This window comes from Peromyscus maniculatus, chromosome 4 (genome assembly GCF_049852395.1).
Source record: "Peromyscus maniculatus bairdii isolate BWxNUB_F1_BW_parent chromosome 4, HU_Pman_BW_mat_3.1, whole genome shotgun sequence".
In the NCBI taxonomy this organism is placed as follows: domain Eukaryota; kingdom Metazoa; phylum Chordata; class Mammalia; order Rodentia; family Cricetidae; genus Peromyscus; species Peromyscus maniculatus.
The window spans coordinates 56894643-56914476 of NC_134855.1; the positions used below are offsets into that span (position 1 = coordinate 56894643).

Here is a 19834-nt window from a genome sequence, read left to right on the forward strand (position 1 = left end):
CTGGGACAGGAAGTTTGGGAGAAAAGGAGGAATGAATTTTAGCAGAGGAAAGATGGAAAAGTTAAGGATTGTATTATTTAAGGCTCTTGTTTTAAACAATACAATCTAAGGGAGTAACCAGAAAATATATTAAAAAAAAAACTATTAAGAGATTAAGGGGCATTGCCCCAGAACTGTGAGACTGAGAAAGAAAAGTAGAGAATGTAAAGAATTTTAAAAATTACAAAGCAATAATACACACAGTGCAGAATATAGGAAAGCCTTTCTTTGTCTGAGATGTGGTAACTGGTGCTGTCCCAACTTAACATTTGTGCTGAGCTGTAATATCTGATTGTTACCGCCTTGTCCCATCACCCCACATGTTTCACAGTCCTGGCAGGAACATCTAATTGATCAGATATGGTAGCTGTTCCATTGCTAGCTCCTGTGGATGTTTGCTGTGTGGCAGTGTGTTTTGTAGTTCCCTTCTATGGCACTGATCTGCTCCACCACCAGAGAATGGTGTATGTTATGACTGATAAATCTTGAGTCCAGCTCATAAAAGGCACTGGGGAATTTTAAGGGCATTTAAGCAGCTCTTTGAGGCAGTCCACAGAATGAGGAACTGCTGCCCCCAAATACTGACAACTTGTCCGTCTTGGAAGTTTGTGATCAGTCCAGTCAAGGCTTCCAATGATGTCTTGCTCTCTTATGAGGGACTAGGTCAGAATATCCCAACCCGGCTGTGCCTAAATCTAATCATAGAAACTGTATTAAACAACAGTGCTTCATTTTTTTTTTTTTTTTAAAGTGGTAGGTATGCTTGTTGGACTTTACTGCTGTAACCCGAGAGAACAAGGAAAGTGGGGAAGATCAGTCTCAGCTTCTGGTTTCATAGATTTCTATCCATCATGGTGAGGAGGGTATGGTGAGGCAGAGACATTGGCTTATGGCATCTTGGAAGCAGAGTGAAGATAGAAGGAGCTAGGCCAGGACATGCCCTCCTAAGACAAACACCTCCAGTAACCTACTTCCTTTGCCAGGCCCCACCTTGAAGTTTCTATACTTCCCAATAGATCATCCATTCAGATTCTCAATCTATCAATTTTATATGCCATCGATTAGATCAGACTCCTCCTGATCTAATTCTCTCTGGAAATATCCAGTAGGGTGCTTTACTTATCTAGGTGTCTCTCAGTCCCTTTAAGTTGACACAAATATCCATACACTAAATTTTAAGATAAATCGTAGTGCAGAAATAACAAATGCTCAGGCCTGATTCCTGCTTGACATGGAGACAGAATTCCTTTCATTTTATACAAGAATAATTTAAGTCAGGTTAAAAAACAGAATGTTTGGTTGTTGGCCGGGCGGTGGTGGCGCACACTTTTAATCCCAGCACTCGGGAGGCAGAGCCAGGTGGATCTTTGTGAGTTCGAGGCCAGCCTGGGCTACTAAGTGAGTTCCAGGAAAAGGCGCAAAGATACACAGAGAAACCCTGTCTCGGAAAACCAAAAAAAAAAAAAAAAAAAAAAAAAAAAAAGAATTTTATGTGTGGATAATTGGATAATTACTGGTAGAGGCAAGAAGACTGTGGGTTTAATGACATTCAGTATTACATGGTGAGTTCCTGTCTCATTTAAATTTATTTTATTTTATTTACTATAATTGTATATATGCATGTGTGATATATGTGTGTGTGTGTGTGTGTGTGTGTGTGTGTGTGTGTGTGTACCACAGCATGCATGTAGTAATGTGCGAACAACCTTTGTAGACTCAGTTCTTTCCTATCACCTTTACATGGGTCCTGGGGGAGAACTCAAATCATCAGACTCTGCTCATAGACCCTCAAATATTAGTTAAAATTAATTTTCAAAACCCATTAACAAATACTTGCATGGCAGGACTTCATGTTACCCACTGTTCAAAATTCTTTCCAAGCATGAATTCATTTAATCCTCATACCAGCCCTGTGAGGTAGGCACAATTAGTGTCTATTATTAACTTGTGGTATCACGAAATGTGTATGTTGAAAGCCTAAGTCCAGTGTAACTACATTTGAAGCTAGGTCTTTTAAGGTGCATTTAAGGTTAAATATCATCAAATCTAGGTCTTAATTCAATATGATTCTAAGGAGAAGAAGAGAAGCCTAAAATGTATCTATCTAGGGGGGAAAAACACAACAGGACACAGCAAGAAGACAGCCATCTGCCAGCCATGTAGAGAGGCCTCCAAAAAAACCAGATGTGCCAAGAACTTGATCTTTGACTCCTAGTCTCTAGGATTATGGAAAAATAAATTTCTGTTATTAGGCCACTCAGTCTGTGGCACTTTGTTATGACAGCCTTAGGTGACTAATTCTAGCCACTACCATAGGTAGACAGGAGTCATGCTGCTCTGATTATTGGTTTGTCCCTGTTATTCATTATGCTAATCACCTCCACCTGGTCTTTGAGATCTTCAATTGTGATGAAAAAAAAAATCAAGGCAGAGAAAAAAAATGTTAAGTTCACCCAGCTTCGGAGAAGAAAATTGGGATTGAAATTCTTTAAGTGAATCTTCTGGGTTACAACCCACTGGATCCTGGCAGGGAAATTCTAAAGCTACTCTTGTCTTGAGAATGCCCTGTTCTGTGTAAATTAAAACTGTTGGCATAGTTTCTGAGTGAGTTTCCAGTGAAGTTTCAAAAGTTGTTTTGATCCTCATTTGAACAGATTGACTAAAAGATCCATTCTGAATTTCCTCGAATGTTGACAATTTTTACTTTAGAGATGTTGGAATGTTTGCCTGGGAAAGGCCGAGGTGGAAAATCTCTCAGTGTCACTCTGTCCTTTTTTTTTTTTCACTCTCTTGAGTCTAACTGAGCATCAGATTGACTGAGCCCAGTTCCTAGCTGCCACTCAAGTGCAGTCAGAATCCTTAGCTGTGTCAGATACAACTCCCAGTGAACACATTAAATGGGAAAAAATATCTTCAGTACAATGATTTCCTTCTTTGTGCTGGTGCTATCCAAATGTGGTCCAGGATGATCTGCCTTACAGGGACATCCAATACTTTTGCAGTTCTCCAGAACACTGCAGTTTGGAGTGCATTTGTCCCAGTAAAGTATTGTGTGGATGATGGGATTCCCAGCCTACACAGCCCAGCAGAAACTTAGTGAAACTTCCCATGAGAGAGTTTGTTGTTCATTTGGAAAGGTTCTCTTTTGTTAATCTGAAAGGCTATCTTTAAAAAAAAAAACTCTCGTGCAAAGACCCCAAGAACCCCCCTTGGCTGCCTTGGTCATTCCATTTTTCACTCCAACTTCACTTAGCAAAGCGTAGGTTCCATCTTCAGAGGAGAAGTGGTACTCTATAACATTCTCCACTGTCTACAAGGAACACTGATGGTACTCCATTGTCTACAGGGAACACTGGTGAAGCTTTGGGCCTGGTATGATTGAGTCCAGAGAGGAAGAAGCTGTTGATCAATTAGAGGTAGCTATCCTGGCCGTAAAGACATGTAAAATCAACAAACATTTAAACAGTCACACAAAGGGCAGCCCCTGTGAGAGCTCAGTAACCCACTTCTGCAAGCTGAAATCAGATGGCTTGATCTTTCTCCACTGTTCATCACTGTGCCCAAAGAGACCTTTCAACACGTTGTTGATGGTTATTCTTGATTGTCTAATTGACAAAATTTACAATCACCATGGAAACAAACTTTTGGGTATCTCTATGAGGGAGATTTAGATTAGGTTAGTGAAGGTGGGAAAACTCTTCCTAAATATGAATGGAAACCATCCATGAGATGAATTCCTGGGCTGAATAAAAAGGAGGAAGTGAGTTGGGCAAAATTCATTGCTTTCTGCTTCCTGATTATAGATGCAATGAGACCTTTTGCCTCCTGCTTTTGTGGCCATGTATTCCCTATCATGATGGGTTACCCTTAAACTGTGACCCGCAATAGACTTACTTCTTTATGTCAGAGAAATTAATACATACCTAATACAGAAAATTCATCCAAGAAATACAAAGAATTGCCGAGGCTTCTTCCAATGAGGATTCTGATCTGAGAAAATAGCAGCATGCAATTACATGTAGACATGGTAAAACAAAGAGTTCATTACATACTTCCCCCATATTCTCAGTACCAACAGGTATGCACGTTGCACATAAGCTTATTTTTGCTCAGATTTGAAATGTAATTCTCAACTTTAATTAGAAGGATAGCCTTCATTCTTATCCTGTACTTATCTTGCCATGCATTTATGGACAACTTTGTTTTCTGCTCTAGGACTACAGATGAAGTTTTAATACAGCCCCAGATGAGGGAAAGATGTATAAGTAGAGACTAATCAGCATGCATTGGTAGAACCTGCACTGTGATAATTATATTTTGTTAATTGTTCTATGGTCCTTTAGTTGAGTCACAGGGGGCCAAACATATACATTTTACATGTGTGTGAATCAAAGCAGTGAACTCTTAGTAGGGAAAGGTAAAATTTGTGTTTATCTAGGTAAACGCCAGTATTAGATTTTGAGTCAGAGATTTTGTATTTCTCTGTGTGTGGTATTTTCAGAGAGTGTTATAACTAGATGGAGTATTAATTTGCTTAAAGTTAAACATGGGTGATGTACAATGAACAATCTGCTAAATGTTAATACAATTTATCCTTTTATAACTTTATAAACATGATATATTGAACATACTTAGTGCTAATCTGTTTTAGACATTCATTTGGGCTGACCTATGACTATAATATATTATGTTCCTTGAGATATTTATCTTGTCATTTGGAAACAAGATTACAATTAATATGACACACATGACTCTAAATTGCTACTTCAGCTAGAGCTGTGTGGCTAATGAATAAGCTACAGCTCTGAACCTCTCTGCTCATAATTGAAATCACAAGCCTTTAGTTGATGTCTGATTGTGATCTACTAAATAAATCACAGAACTAAGGAACCACATTTTGTTTTGATGCTAGAACTATGGGGGATATTTTTCATTTAATTTACTTAAACCTAGGCTAATGTATCCAAATTCATGTAAGAAAAACAAACACAAGAGAGCGTTTATATATTTACATTAATAGCAAAATAAAAATGACATCCAGGGTTGATCTAAATTAAGTATACTCAAAAATCCTTTTGGCTCTATTCAAAAGAAAAGGTAGTGGATGGGTAGTGGATGAAGTGACCTCACTCCAGAGACATTTCCATTTGAGGTTTTTAGAAGAGCTCACCTTAAGACAAAAAAAAAAAAAAAAAAAAAAAAAAAAAAAAAAAAAAAAGCCACCAAGCTGGGGAGATGGCTCAGTAGGTGATGTGTTTCCTGCACAGTATGAGGCTCTGAGTTCAGATCTCCAGCATCAGCATAAAGACAGATGAGGTCACAAAGGTCTATCATTCTACCACTCCTACAACTGTGAAACAGAGACAGAAGAATCCCTAGAAGCTCCTGGAACAGTATCCTGGCATAGGCAGCAGGGAATAAGAGACCATCTTACATAAGGTGGAGGTGAGGACTAACACCTATGTTGTCCTATGAGCTGCACTCACACATGGGGATATGGACAATGGCATGAGTATGTATACACACATAAAGCTAAAAAAATAACAAAAAAGACTTAGTATCATATGATTTCTATATTTTCTTCTCAACACAACCTTTGCTAGTCTGCAAGTCCAGAATGCACTGGACAGACACGCAGTAGACATTTGTTGAGATGCTTTTGATAGTAGATTAAAATTGTTATAATTGGTCATTGCAAATCCCCAGTAGTGACAGTTTAGTATGGAGAAACCATGACCAACTGTATGGGTTATTTTTTCTGTACAATGTGATTTTTATGTACATATTCATAGTGGAATGACCATTACATTCAAGTCAATTAGCATATCTATTTCTTCACATTATTATTAGCTTGAAAATGCATGGCAAAACAGTTGAATTTTACTTTAAAAATTTTCAGGATGCCATACTGTATTACTATTATCATGCTTTCCATTAGATCTATTGGATAGATGTATTTTTATTTATTAAGCTCTTAACACATGCTAAACATTGCACAAAGTAAATTGATTTTGCATATCCATGTAACATATGCTTAGTGTTATATGTGATTTGATATATATGACACTTCTTTGCAAGAAGCTAATACAGTTCTTAGAAGCAGGGATTATGTGTTAACCCTTTAGTTTTTTTTTCCCATAGGCCTGGGGAAGTAATATTCATATAACCGAGACTTAGTGAGTGAAAATTAAAAGACTTTTGTGAACTCTTTTACAGTGCACCAAAGGGAAAACAGCTCCATAGGGTCATAGAACCATGAATACCCTCAGAGAGTAGTAACTATAACAGGTACCTAAAATTCTTAACTTCCTTCTGATTTATTAAACTGTTACTGACTTGCCGTGTTCAGGTCGTCAATAAATTAAATGTTAGGTTCAGACTGGGGTCAGGATCGATAAAAGCCCACATAGTTCTAGTCCAATGGGAGATTCTAGACTAGAATACATAGACACAGATACACAAATGTAAATTATACAGCACCATCAAGATTAGAATGAATTCAGTGTATGAAGGTTGGAGAAGAAGCCGCTACATAATGTGAATAAAGACAGGTATAGTTTTCCAATTCACACAGAAGGGACTTGAATCTAGATTCTGCAATTATTATTATTATTTTTTTTAGCTATATGAGTATTTTTGTTTTTAATGCTCTAGGCTTTTTCTGCTTTATAATGGAGTCTTACCTATCACTGATTTTATAACATTAAGCAAGGTCATATGTGATATTAATTTAAAACATTATCTCATACAAGGTAACTAATACATTGGTTGTGTCAGAAAAAGGCTTCAAGAGAGGTGGTGGTGGTAATGCGCATGCTTAGCCTTCAGGAAGCTCTGGGTGTGGTGGCACTCCTCTACCATCTGAGCACTTAGCAGCTACAGACAGGAGGGTCAGGATTTCAAAATCACCCTTGGCTACATAATGAGTTCTGGGACCAGCCTAGGCTATATGAGACCCTGTCTCAGATTCTTTATTTTATTTTATTTTTTAAGAAAACAAAACATTAAAACTAAAGGAGAGAATTCTACCACTGAACCACCAATGCCGGGCGGTGGTGGTGGTGGTGGTGGTAGCGCACGCCTTTAATCCCAGCACTCGGGAGGCAGAGCCAGGCGGATCTCTGTGAGTTCGAGGCCAGCCTGGGCTACCAAGTGAGTTCCAGGAAAGGCGCAAAGCTACACAGAGAAACCCTGTCTCGAAAAACCAAAACAAAAAACAAACAAACAAACAAACAAACAAAAAAACCAACAACAACAACAACTAAACAATCAGTTGTGTGTGAAAGGACTAGACTTTGGACAAAAGAAGGCGGGGTCAGAAGCATTTCAGGCAGAAAATGAGCATGAGCTGGGGAAGGCGGGAATGAGAACGGCACACGTGAGCAAGAGAGAGGCTTCTGAACAAGGTAGCAGCAGCAAGTTCGCAGTAACAGGAATCTGAACTTGTACCATAAAATGGGTTCAGATGGTCAGAAACCTTGGAGCCAAAGGCATTTTGACAGTGGAGAATCCTCATTTGCTTCACCCTCTGTGTCTGCACGGAAGCATAAGCTTTGAGTGTCGTAATGTTGTGAATGAAGTTCCCATCTATGCTGGGTTTCACCGGAACCGCTGTCACAATGTCTTGACTACTATAAGCAATGGCTACATCGGCCCTTACATAAAGGAATGATCTAAAATCAATCCTCTCCTGATAGTGTTCTACCTTGTTTTCTTTTGTTCATGTTTGTATATATCCATTCCTCTATAACAAAGAACAAATATATGCTAAAAAAAGATAGCCAGTAAGTCCTCAGAAACTTTAGAATTAAAATCCTATGGACATGCCACATAAAGTATATTCTAGAATTAAATCTTTTCATTTTAGAAGTAAAAATTATAAACTTTATTTCAAAAACTCTGCAAATAAAAGGAAAAAAAATCAAACAACAAAATTACCCAGACCCAGAGTCTACACATCTCAATGAGCTCATACACAGTTAATATAGTTACTTGGAGTGGAAGCTGTGTGGTTACACTGGATTTTACTATTGAATAAATCATATGCAGTTATCTACCGTAAACCCAAAATTCCAGGAGATTTAGAGCTAGAGAAACAATTAGCTTTAATATCCCCCTTCGTGAGTCATCTCCATCACCTGCGTTTGGTCCTCCCTCACCCCCTAATAGTCAGCCTTTCTTGTTCTTTTAGACATTATACTGTACATATACACACATTTGTTTACACATATACATCAGTTATTGACTAGATCCCACATATGAGGGAGAATGTGCAATTGTTTTTCTTCCTGAGATTGCATGACATTGATTAACATTATACATTCTAAGTCCATCCACTTTTGTCTTTCATTATGGTATAAACGCTGACATCACTTACAACATACTCTCTTAAGAAAATGCTCGGAAATGCCAAGTTTTAATGGCAGAATTAATTAGAATACATATTGATTTAGAATATCTATATCAAAACTTTGGTCCAAGTTTGTAAATAAGAAATTTTTTTTTTTTATCTTCAGGCAATTAAAACTCCAGTTTGGGGAACTTAGTATAAAGTTGAATACATAAAAAGAATTCGTCAGTAATTAAAACTGTAGAATAGCCCAGTATAACATATTGTAGAAAAAAGTAAATAGAGTATTTTCCAAAATACCAAATTTAATTTTACATGAAATTAATTTTTTAGCTCTCTGCTTCATAGATTGGTTTTCTCCTGCTGAAGAGTCAGGAGTGACCTGTACTTCTTAACTTGACTATTGTGCTCTAAGGAAAAGGTCTTCGGAAAAAAAAAAAAAAGTCATTATGCCCTGTCCTTTAGAAATAGCTATTTGAGGAGTTTATAGGGTTTTCCAGATGTCTGATTGAAGCTGTCTGATTCTTATGTAGATTTTCTTCAACACACAACATTTGGTTTGCAGAATTGTGGCTCACAGGAAAATGGCTGCCTAACAGAGGCAGCAGAATAATTATGATATCATTAGAAATATTTAAATATAAATAACATTCTATATCCGTCCTTGTCTTCTGTCTTGGTTTTGACAGGAGGAGCCAGTTTTGATGGGATTCCTGTGGCCCCGTAGATTTTTATCCTGTTATCCAATTTTCCGCTGCACTGCTCTCCTTCTGTCAAACTGACTGCCAGCCAGCCTCCCGTCCTCCCGAGAGGAGGAACAAGGCTTTGTATTACAGTGGACAGAAGAAGGAGAACAAACACCCGATTTTCTCCCTGCAAGAGCTGTGCTCACTCGTTTAATAGAAAATTCCATTGTCTGAGAGTTGAAGAGAACAGAGAGAGGGATATGAGAAGACTTGAGCTTTTCATGCCGCAGAACAAGATAATGTTGCCGGCAGCTAAGACCCACAGCTGAACAGCATACAGATCGGGAGGCAGTGGTCCAGGATACCCAGGGGCACGAGAGTTGCTGAGCTGCTGTCCAAACTGGTCTGTGCTGAGTATTCCCTAGCACTGAGAAGTGTGACTCACTGCCCCATAAAGTAGAAAAGACATAGGTGTAAGGGGAAGAGAAGGATCATTTTCCTAGCATTTGGGGATGTCATAGTGGATGCTTTGCTTGCGTGTGTGTGTGTGTGTGTGTGTGTGTGTGTGTGTGTGTGTGTGTGTTGCAGTGATGTTTGCTCAGCATGCAGAGCTTAGAGCAAAGAACACAGAGATACGAGACGTGAGTACAGGGGCTAAGATGATAAAAAAAAAACTGGCGAAATAAGAAGTTGGGTAACCGGCAAGCTCAGAATATAACAAAATAATTGCAAAATTCTAAAGAAAATTAAAACATACTGTCAGAGCACCAAATTACAAAGGCCTTCTAAACACTAGACCTAAACCAAGACAAAACAAAACAAAACCCATACTCTTCAAGCCATGTACACTTGTGAGTGTGGTCTGGACCCTTTGGCTGCAGTCTTCTGGATTAGAGAAATAGAAACGTGTCAAGGAACCATTGAGGTGTGAGGCAACTGTAAAGGTAGTGTTCTATAACATTGTGTACTAACTGAGAAGAATAAGATGTCCTTACAGGTCAGGAACTGGATTTACCATATTTATGTCTGATATGTATTAAATATAATCTCTCTCCATATATATGTGTATATACATATATATAGCACATATATATAGTGAAGCCTCATAATTTTGAGAAATTGATTCATTTCATGCATAAAAATGTACAAAATTCAGTAAATATTTTTCTTGTTATTTACGTGATAAGAAAATACGTGAATCATTATTAATGTTAAGAATGTATTCAGTATATGGTCAGATTTAAGTAAGTACAAATACATCAGACATAATTGAAAGTGTTAATCTGTATAGGCTATTCTCTAAATGGTTGAAATTTACAGTTCCATTCTCAATGAAGCAAAAAACCTTACTAACTAGGGTGTGATTTTCACATCAGGGTGTGAGCACACAAAATACTGAAAATAAAGGCAAGAGAAACATCTTCTTTCCAATTTTCTGTGTAGTTGGGACTTTAAAGCAGAGGTTGTGTAACCTTATGGATTAGAGAGATTGGGTTTTACCTTTGGCTCCACAGAAAATAAAAGAGACTAATTTACCTTTCAACATCATGATGAAATTGTGATGCTTGTCTCAGTTCTGGGCTTGGGATCTACTTACTAACTGCTTGGATGGGACAGGGTCAGTCTGTTTCTAAGCCGTTGTGATTCATTCATTGATACATAAATAGTATTTTGAAGTATATTGAAATTATTCAAGTTGCACTTCCAATTTGTAATAATTTGTAGCAATATTTGCTGAGTTCAATGTATCTGAACTGATATTTTGAAGAGGATTAAATACCCACATCTCTGTGACATACCTATTAGGTTGTCTATGTGTACAGTTGACAATGTGATGCTTTTATTTATGCATGCATTGTGACTTAACCAAACAAACTAATATATCACCTCACATATTTAATTTATGTGTACATTGAAAACATCTAAGAGCCCCCTAAACAAGTTTGATGTATATTACATATTAGTATTAACATAATCACTGGTTCTACACAGAAAAACTTTAAAAATTGTTCTGTGTAACTGAAATTTCATAATTTCTGGTGGATGTTGCTGCTTTGCTCCCTCAGTCTGGTAGCTATCATTTCTTCTCTTTACTTTTACAAGGTCAAGTTTGACCTTGTTAATTTTCACCGGAAGTGGCTGAACATCTAACTTGCAGTGGGGATTAGCATGCTTGGATGCATCAAGGTTGCAATGAATGACCGTGGAGCTTCAGGCATCATTGAGGAGGATTTTCCTGGTTTGGACTGTAGTGAATGTAAAATTAGAAATTAAAAGCAGAAGAAACCACTGCCACATCTATCTGTGTATTTTTTAGTGTATTTGAGACCATAGCACATCCCTGAAGGTTTGCTGGCCTCCTGCTGTGTCCTGCTTGTACGATTATGCTATTCACCTGCACTCTTTTGCAATTCATGGCTTCTAATAACATTTTAATAGTGTCTGTGTAGCTGGCCCATATGGAGAATGTTGATTCTGTTGTTCTAATAAGAGTATGAAATGTAGTTTGTGGGGTTTTTTTTTTTTGTGTGTGTGTGTGAGGGGACTAAAAGAAACTCATTACAATTTCCTGTTCCTCTATGTGTTGCCAAAACCATCATTGCTGCCCAGGTCTGTGTTTTGAATCTATGACTACATTTTTTTATGTTTTTATATCAGCATGTGTTATAAATGTGGTAAATTTTGTTATAAAAACTAAAGTCCAGATAACTAAAACTATGAACTACTACCAAAAGCAGACAGGAAAGCAAGCAGACAGATGTTTCTGTGAGGAAGCAATTCTGGCAAATGTCTAAGGGAATCCCATTTATGTAGCTCTTTTTTTTAGCTATCATGTGGCAGAGACCTTTGTTAGGCCTCCAAGTGAAGGGTGCAAAGGAATTGCTCATAATTCAGAAAGAAAGTGGAAAACATTTAATAGAAGATGGTCGTTCTCTGAAGTTTTAGTACTTAAAGTGGGGTGATCCCACCAACAGTACCCTTAACATGGGCTTCTGAAAGGTAGAACACTAGGCCTTATTCTAGATCCCTTGAACCAAAACCTGTGTGCTCAGGGGAGGGCCCAAAGCACAGTATCTTCACTGTTTGATCAGCATGGTGATTCCAGATGTGTCATTAGGGGATGTTCTATAAAGGCTGATGTGTTCAGAGGCAAGCCACTTTGTAAATATAGCCTGAATTATGAATTTATTCCATTCTGCAACGTAAGTTGGACATCAGTTCTTGGTGACCAGTTGGCGACAATCATGTATTAGTGAACTAGTTTTTGGTGAAAACCATAAAGTACATTTTAAGTGCTATAGTAAGCCTGGAGAAAGATCAACTCAGATGGGAAAATGCAATGGCTAAAGCATATATCAGAGGTTCCATCTGACAAATACCTAGAACTATGCCTATGAGGGCTTATAAGGGCTTTTCTTCAAACCTTGATTTTTGTTTACTAGACAGTTACTTTTGACACAGACGAGTGGGAAAAACATCAGTGGGGAATGGAACATATGTTTCCCTGTTCTCAAAATTCAAAACTGGCTGAATGGATTAAACTCAGACTTCTGCAATAATTCACCTTCAGGATGAACATTTCTTATCACAGTGACAACTAGAATCAGAGAGGACCTTTGTGAACGCCTACAGTGTACAATTTTAATCAGGGACGTTTCCCTCTTGGCATTCACAATTGGTCATCGTATCTGAGAACCAGCCGTGAGGCAATCGCTGATATTTCTCTCTGCTGCTTTCCTGATGGTGGGTCTGATGGGGGGTGGGAGAGGCGTTTGCTTCTTTCCAAGTCTCCTTCTCTTTTTTGCTGCCTTTCCTCTTCTCTTTTTTTCTTCCTTGTTCTCTCTCAATCATTTTATTGTATGCTTTATTCTTGGTTTTGTTTCAGACTTTAAAGACTATTCTAAAGAAACACAAGATCTACATTACACCTTCTATGTGGCAAAACTCCCTCTTGATGCGTCCTGAAGTCTTTTTCCCCCCACTGCCATCCTATTTTCAGAGTAATCACTTCCAGTTTTTATTTTAATTTCTCCTCCCTTAACATTCCTGTTTCTTCATAAAACAGATCAGTTACTATGGGAACATGCCACTGTTCTGGGTGTGGTGACCGTCGCAATTCATATAGAACTCTTCAGATATGAGTGTGTGAAACTAGCATTGTGTATCATCCCCCTGACACGCTTCACACTGTGATCTAGATGTGGTCTGCTTTGACTAAGGTCTCCCCATCCCCTGGCACACACAGCTCTTATAGGCATTGGAGTATTTATTGTAGACACAATTATAAGAAAATGCTAACTGTAGATGTTTTTATCTATTTTTAACATCCTGAGTAGTTAAGAGAGTAGGTTAGGAAGAGACCCATCTATTGATGGGTGGTTACATCCGATTCAGCAATGAGTTGGCAAACTCTCCAAATTACATAAACTCACCACAGATGGGTATAAATTATTAACATACTTTAAAAATATGGTTTTGGATATATCATAGGTTGCCTGTGGAATAAAAGGGGATTTTTTTTTCTTACTTTGTGTCATACGTCAGGGGAAAAAATTGTTTTAAACCAGCTTAGGTCTCAGTGATGGCATCAATACATTGCTTGAGAATGAATTTAGTACTAACTTCCAGAATTTCCAGAGGTAAGGTTTTATATAAAAAACATTCAACACAAAAGAAAGTCCCGGACTACAGTACAGTATGTGGAAGGGCCTGTTAGACCATTTCATGCTGATGCTAATAAGTGGTCATCTTCCTGACTAGACGTTCCCCAGAGGGATGATAATGGCTACTGCATGGTCAGGTTAGTTAGGTATGGGATTTTCACATGATTTATTTCTGTTGATCCCTCCCATTGGCTTTCCCAAACTTTATCATCATACTTGTGTTTTAAAAAGAACTTGTGTTTTGCATATCTAGCATCACTTAGCAAATGCAGTTACAGTCAAATAAACTTAGAGAATGTGTGTTGGTATACACCTAAAATTTATATCTCTGTTCCTAAAAAGGAGTCTGAGAAATAGAATTTGAGATGTCACCTTACCAGATTTGATTTCAGTAGTGATGGGGTTCAGGGCATGCCACCTCAAATATGAGACTGAAGCATTTGAGAGAAGAGCAGAGGCAGGAAGGGCATATCCATCTGTCTTTGGCACTTCCACCCCCCCTTTCCTATTGCCAGATAAAATGATGTCCTTATCTCTAAAGATATGTGGACACTGAGAAGAGTCTGAGCAATAGGCTGTGCTAAGCAGTGCCCCTCCCAGCTCATCACCATCACCATTACCATCAGATCACATGCTGTTTGTCCAATGACTGGCTACTCATCAAGACAAGTATTAAAATATAAAGGTATCTTTCACATTTGGGGTCTTAATTTCTTTAGAAGGCACCCATGCCATGCAAAATATTGATTAATACATTTGTATACTTTCCTCTCATTAATCTGTTATGTGATATGTGCCTCAACTGCTAACCTACTCATAAGTGAAGAATGAGATATCACACCTGCCCAATGACCAGCATAGCCCTTTTATTAAAATTACGATATTAATGATGCATTATATTACCATTAAACCAATGTCCCACTTTTTTCCCTTCTTAAAGGATGCTTTACAAGACACTTAAAGAAGTGATCAAGGGTTTATATGGACATAAGTAGGAACATAGCAAGATGGTACAAGCATTGTTAGGCTCAACCCACCCACCCCGGGGTATTCCTTGCTGCTCAGTGTTGTCCTCTGCTGTTTTTGATTTCTGGATTCTCTTCTTGTTCTGTTCCTTGTAACACACCAACATTTTCTCCAGTAGACTCTAGATTCTAAAAGAAAATTAAACACCACTCAGCTTTCCTCTTTCTACCTAGATCATAGTACATTGAAAGCAAATCACATTTGGGACCAAATATTTGATGAACCAAATTCTAATTTGCCCTGATAAAAATGAATAGTGATAGAGAAGTTGAAGATAGATGAGTTCTTTGAATTCTAAATAAATGAAGTGCTTCTATTTTCTGCTTATATCTATGACTGGAGGTGTGGCAAAGAACGTTTTCCTTTGCATGTGTTCTCTCACTCCTGACATTTCACTCTGGGAGAAGAAACTGGGTACCACAGTCACTGTTTTTTTGTTTTGTTTTGACAGAAATCACTAGGGAGGCTGTGGTTATCATACTTTTTTTTTAAGCTAGCTTCTCCATGGAATAACTACAAATGATGTTTTTTTAATGACTATTGCAACCGCTATTACTAACTATGTATTCATCATCTATCAAACCGAAAGCATCCAGCTTGAAAATTTGCATACAGTTTTTTAGTTACTTCCAACTGCCCACTCCAAAAGAAGAGGTCACTTAGAGTTTACACTTAGAAAAACATTGAAGTACAGAAAAACTAGTAATACATCACATCACTTGAATGGCTCAATGGAAAAGTGCCCCAAAGCCAGTTGCCCTGAAATGATGGACATACCTGTAACTGAGGGGAGTGAGTGATTCTTGAGGTTGTTTCACTAAGAGGAGAAAAGAATTTGGCTAGGCACATAGTCTACATGCAAACAGTGTTGATGGGTCCATTAGTGTGAGTTCCCAGAGCCAGCACACTGTGACCTATGAAACAAAGGAGAACACTATGCTTCCTTCGTAGCATTACAATCACTTAATCTTGAGCTACAGTCACTTTGCTTTTTGACGTCAATGTTGGAGAGAGTAAGTAAAAGTATGCATAATTTTATGCTTTGTGTCAAGATCAGTTCTCACTTAAACTAAGACAGGTTTACAGAGAATGCAAACTAAGTAAAATCAAAGATACATAGCAACCTGGCCATGAGGGCAGTTGACCACGGGCAGCTCTGATAGTTTCACGACCGGAGTGTTGAATGGCTCCAGGATAACATATAAAAAATGAGTGGTTCTGGTGACTCTTCTCTGCTGGGTGTATTAAACTTGTGTCTGTCAGTGCTTTCCTATTTAACAAAATAGATTTGAGCAGCAGTGACATGCACACTCTGGCTGTAACAAAAACAGCTCTCTAATTGGAGTGAAGACCGATCCATTCAAGATGAGGGAAACAGCTGGGCAGTGGTAGTAGCACAGGCCTTTAATCCCAACACTCGGAAGGGAGAGGCAGGCAGATCTCCATGAGCTCGAGGCCAACCTATTCTGCAAAGTGAGTTCCAGGGCAACCAGGACTGTTAAACAGAAAAACTCTGTCTCAAAAAACAAAACAAACAAACAAAAACCAGATGAGGGAATCCTCCTTGCCTGGTACTGAAAACTTAACCAACACCCCAGGGCTAGTGAGTTCATAGATCTTGCAGGAGAACCTACAACTCTTTACTAAACCAACATTATCCTTAACCACATTCTAAATATTTGTCTTCATACCCGCAGGTGAGTGTAGTCCTTGTCCCTCATGAAGGAAATGTCTCTTTGTAATAGACAGGGAGCATTACAGAACCACAACCAATCAAAACACAGAGTTTTGGAGCCCAGCCCCAACATATACATATATAATGCAACTCATGTAGCCAAGGCTCAGGGATCATTTTGGAAGATGGGACAGAAGGATTTTAAGAGCCAGAGGACTAGGGAGTTTGCTGTGAGACTGTCTCTAACCAACATAATTGCCTAAACATGAGTTGAGAAAGGACAACAAATGGACATTTTTAATGTGGATATGGGGTCCAGTGAGCCCAGGAAGCCTCAGCCCTATGCAGCTGCACAAAGAACTACAGGCAACCAAAGCAGGAGAGATAGATAGACTTCCTCAGGGAGGAGCCCCCAAGTGGCTATCCAATGCCAATGGTCAGTCCTGAAGACACACCTTATAGCAACATTATACAGACTGAACACATTGTATTTATGCATCTAGGAATGTGTATATGTGCCTATATATTGTTTATATAATTGTAAGTGTATATATATATATATATATATATATATATATATATATACATATACACATGAATTAATGAAATTAATTAATGAAAAAGGCCACAAATTTAACAGAATAAGAAAGGATATGTGGGTGGACTTGGAGGGAGGAAAGGGAACTGTGATATAATCTCAAAATAATAAAAATAAAGGTTACAGATGATAATAATAAATAAATGTTCAAAAAAATTACCAAAAGAAGTTTGGGGCTGGAAATTTTCAGACTTGCAACATCATCTGCCCTCAGAATAGAGGAAGTGAGACACTGTATCCTGTCTCATGCCTTCACCAATCACTGAAGTCTTGCTCTGTGGTGAAGAGGGCAGGACAGTGACTGCCGCCCTCCCTCGCAGATGAGCAGAGGCAGCAGGAACTGGGGACTGAGTGTGGGCCAAGCACAGAAGCCACACCGGACTCCTAGGAGGGGCCCACGGCATGCTGCAGGAAACCCCCACGTAGCCGTGCTTCTTTGGTAGGAGCACCTAGATCCTTAACAGGATTTTACCAACATTCCCATGAACAAAAGTAATTGACTTTGGTCAGGTGGCATCTAAAGATTTTGTTATGGTATGCGCCTTTAAAGGAACCTGCTTTGAGCAGGAGTCACTTCAATTGTTGCTTTCCGACATACCTAAGTTAACATTAGAAGGAAAATGAAGATAAATGAAGCTCTGTAACTGAAAGAGAATTGGCATGACTTAAAATTTATGTAAGATTTGTGTTTAAAGGAAACAAATCATGTCAGTTTCAAATAAGTATTTCTTCTCTTCTTATTGTTCAAGTATATCTATATCAATGATTTGTAACTTTTTACAAAATTATTTCTATTATCTTCATTCACATGTATAACTATGCATGTGTATGAGTGTATGCCATACAAGTGCATGCTCTCAGAAGAGGATGTCAGATCTATTGGAGCTGGAGTTAATGGCTGTTGTGAGCCTCTAGATGTGGGTGCTGAGAACTGAACATGGGTCCTCTGTACGAGCAGCAAGTGCTCTTAACTACTGAGACATCTCTCTAGTCTCAACTGTGACTAGCTTTTTTAAAAACTGTGTAAATGTACAATTTAAATACACTAAAAAACTTTTTAAATTTATTTTTACATATACATATATATTTATATATGTGTATACACACACACAGTGCTTTGCCTGCATTTGTGAATGTGTACTGTATGCATGGCCTATGGCTGGTATGAGCATCCATTTGGGTCCTGGAAATCAAACCAGGGTAGTCTACAAGAACAGTAAGTACTGTTAACTACAGAGCCATCTCTCCATCTTATCACTAATATTTGATCATGTTTTCTAAAATTACCTACTGCTCATGTAACTGACCTATTGATATTACTCATAGATTGCCAGTCTTTGCAAATTCTACATAAACCAAATTTTAAGACATTTCTTCCTTTCTCCATGCCTTCCTCTATCTTTCTTGAGAAAGAAAGATAAGTCAGGATACATTGCTTATATTATGATTAAAGTTGATTAAAACTCTAAGACAGAGTGAAGGGTTTTCCACTGTTAAGAAATGAAGATTGCTTTTAGTCCGTTTTGGTTGTGATCACTTTTTAAAATCATCCTAGAGTTATTGAACTCACAGGTGCATGCCCCTTGCTCTCTGCTGAAGAGATCCTGGAGAGAGGAGAGGGTATTGCAGCTCTGTGCCTTCCTTAACACTTGCTCCCTCTAGAAGCCTGGCAATAGCACCAGGAAGTTTTAATGTCCTCAAACATGAACATGCATTCTTCAATTCCATTATGATTGCTTTGTTCTGCAAATTTTCTTGGTTCCAAATACCCTATTATTTAATATAGTTTAGCTTTTGCTGCTTTTAAATAAAATCACAGAGAGAGTAAGCTATTGAGAAGAAGCACTATAGCCTTTGAAGATGTAGTGGCTTGTAAGGGCCTTCATCTGTGAGATTCCATGGACCTATTGATTCTGCCCTGTTTTATGCTAAAAGCAGGTTATTTTTCTTTTTCTGAATAACTTGATTAGTGTAGTCCAAAGGAGATTTGGTAGGTGGTTGTCTCCGACCACCTTCACTCCTGTGAACACATGGTGCCTGGAGACTAGTATAAAAAATGTATTATTTGGTGCATCTATGTGCGTGGATTCTCAACACTCAAAAGCTTCTTAAGCTATCAGTGATGAGTTTCTTCTCTTTGAAAGAGTGTGAAGTATGGCTACAGCTCAGACGTCCTCAGGTTTCTAGATGTGGAGATACAAGTTGGAGACAGAGGACAAAAACAGTATCAGACAGAGAAAACGTAATATTGAGCTAAAATTTTAAAAAGCCTTGGGCCACCCGGTAAGAATATTGTCCATCAGACCATTGAGCTATCCGGGGCTGGCTTTCATACCTACACATGGCCCAGGTATAGGATGCAGACTGCCCCAGGAAGGGTGAGGCACAATCAAGGTGGCTAAGCTAGAGTCTGCAGGAAGTATCTGAGCTTTCTGTGGCTGATGGAGGGAGAGGGCAGAGCTTCCCATAGCTGCCGGATGTCTCACCACTCCTAATGTCTATACATTTACCTCTTTTCGAATGGTTAGACATTCACTCTGTGGCTTTCTTTAACTCTGTGGTATTCTATTAACTCTGCTTGTTGAACATATAACTTCTACCACATGGACAATGCGTAGTGGTCGACACTAGTGGCTTCTCTCAGGTCCTCTGCCCCACCTCTCAAATCTCTCCAAGCTGTTTAGCCCAGGGTATGCTTCTTAATCTCAGCCTCCTCATTTGTGACTTGTTGAATGATTAAATGGAGAATCTGTGTACGTTCATTGTCTCGTTATCTGCCCTATCGGATGGAGCTGG

At 38.5% G+C, this 19834-nt stretch overlaps 1 long non-coding RNA gene across 1 annotated transcript; it reads left to right on the plus strand.

Moving 5' to 3' along the window:
- The first annotated feature begins 5256 nt into the window (after positions 1-5256).
- On the plus strand, positions 5257-11365 carry LOC121828712 (uncharacterized). Its single transcript, XR_013050549.1, has 2 exons — positions 5257-5484; positions 11179-11365. It is a non-coding gene; the product is annotated as an uncharacterized LOC121828712 (long non-coding RNA).
- Positions 11366-19834: the final 8469 nt, after the last annotated feature.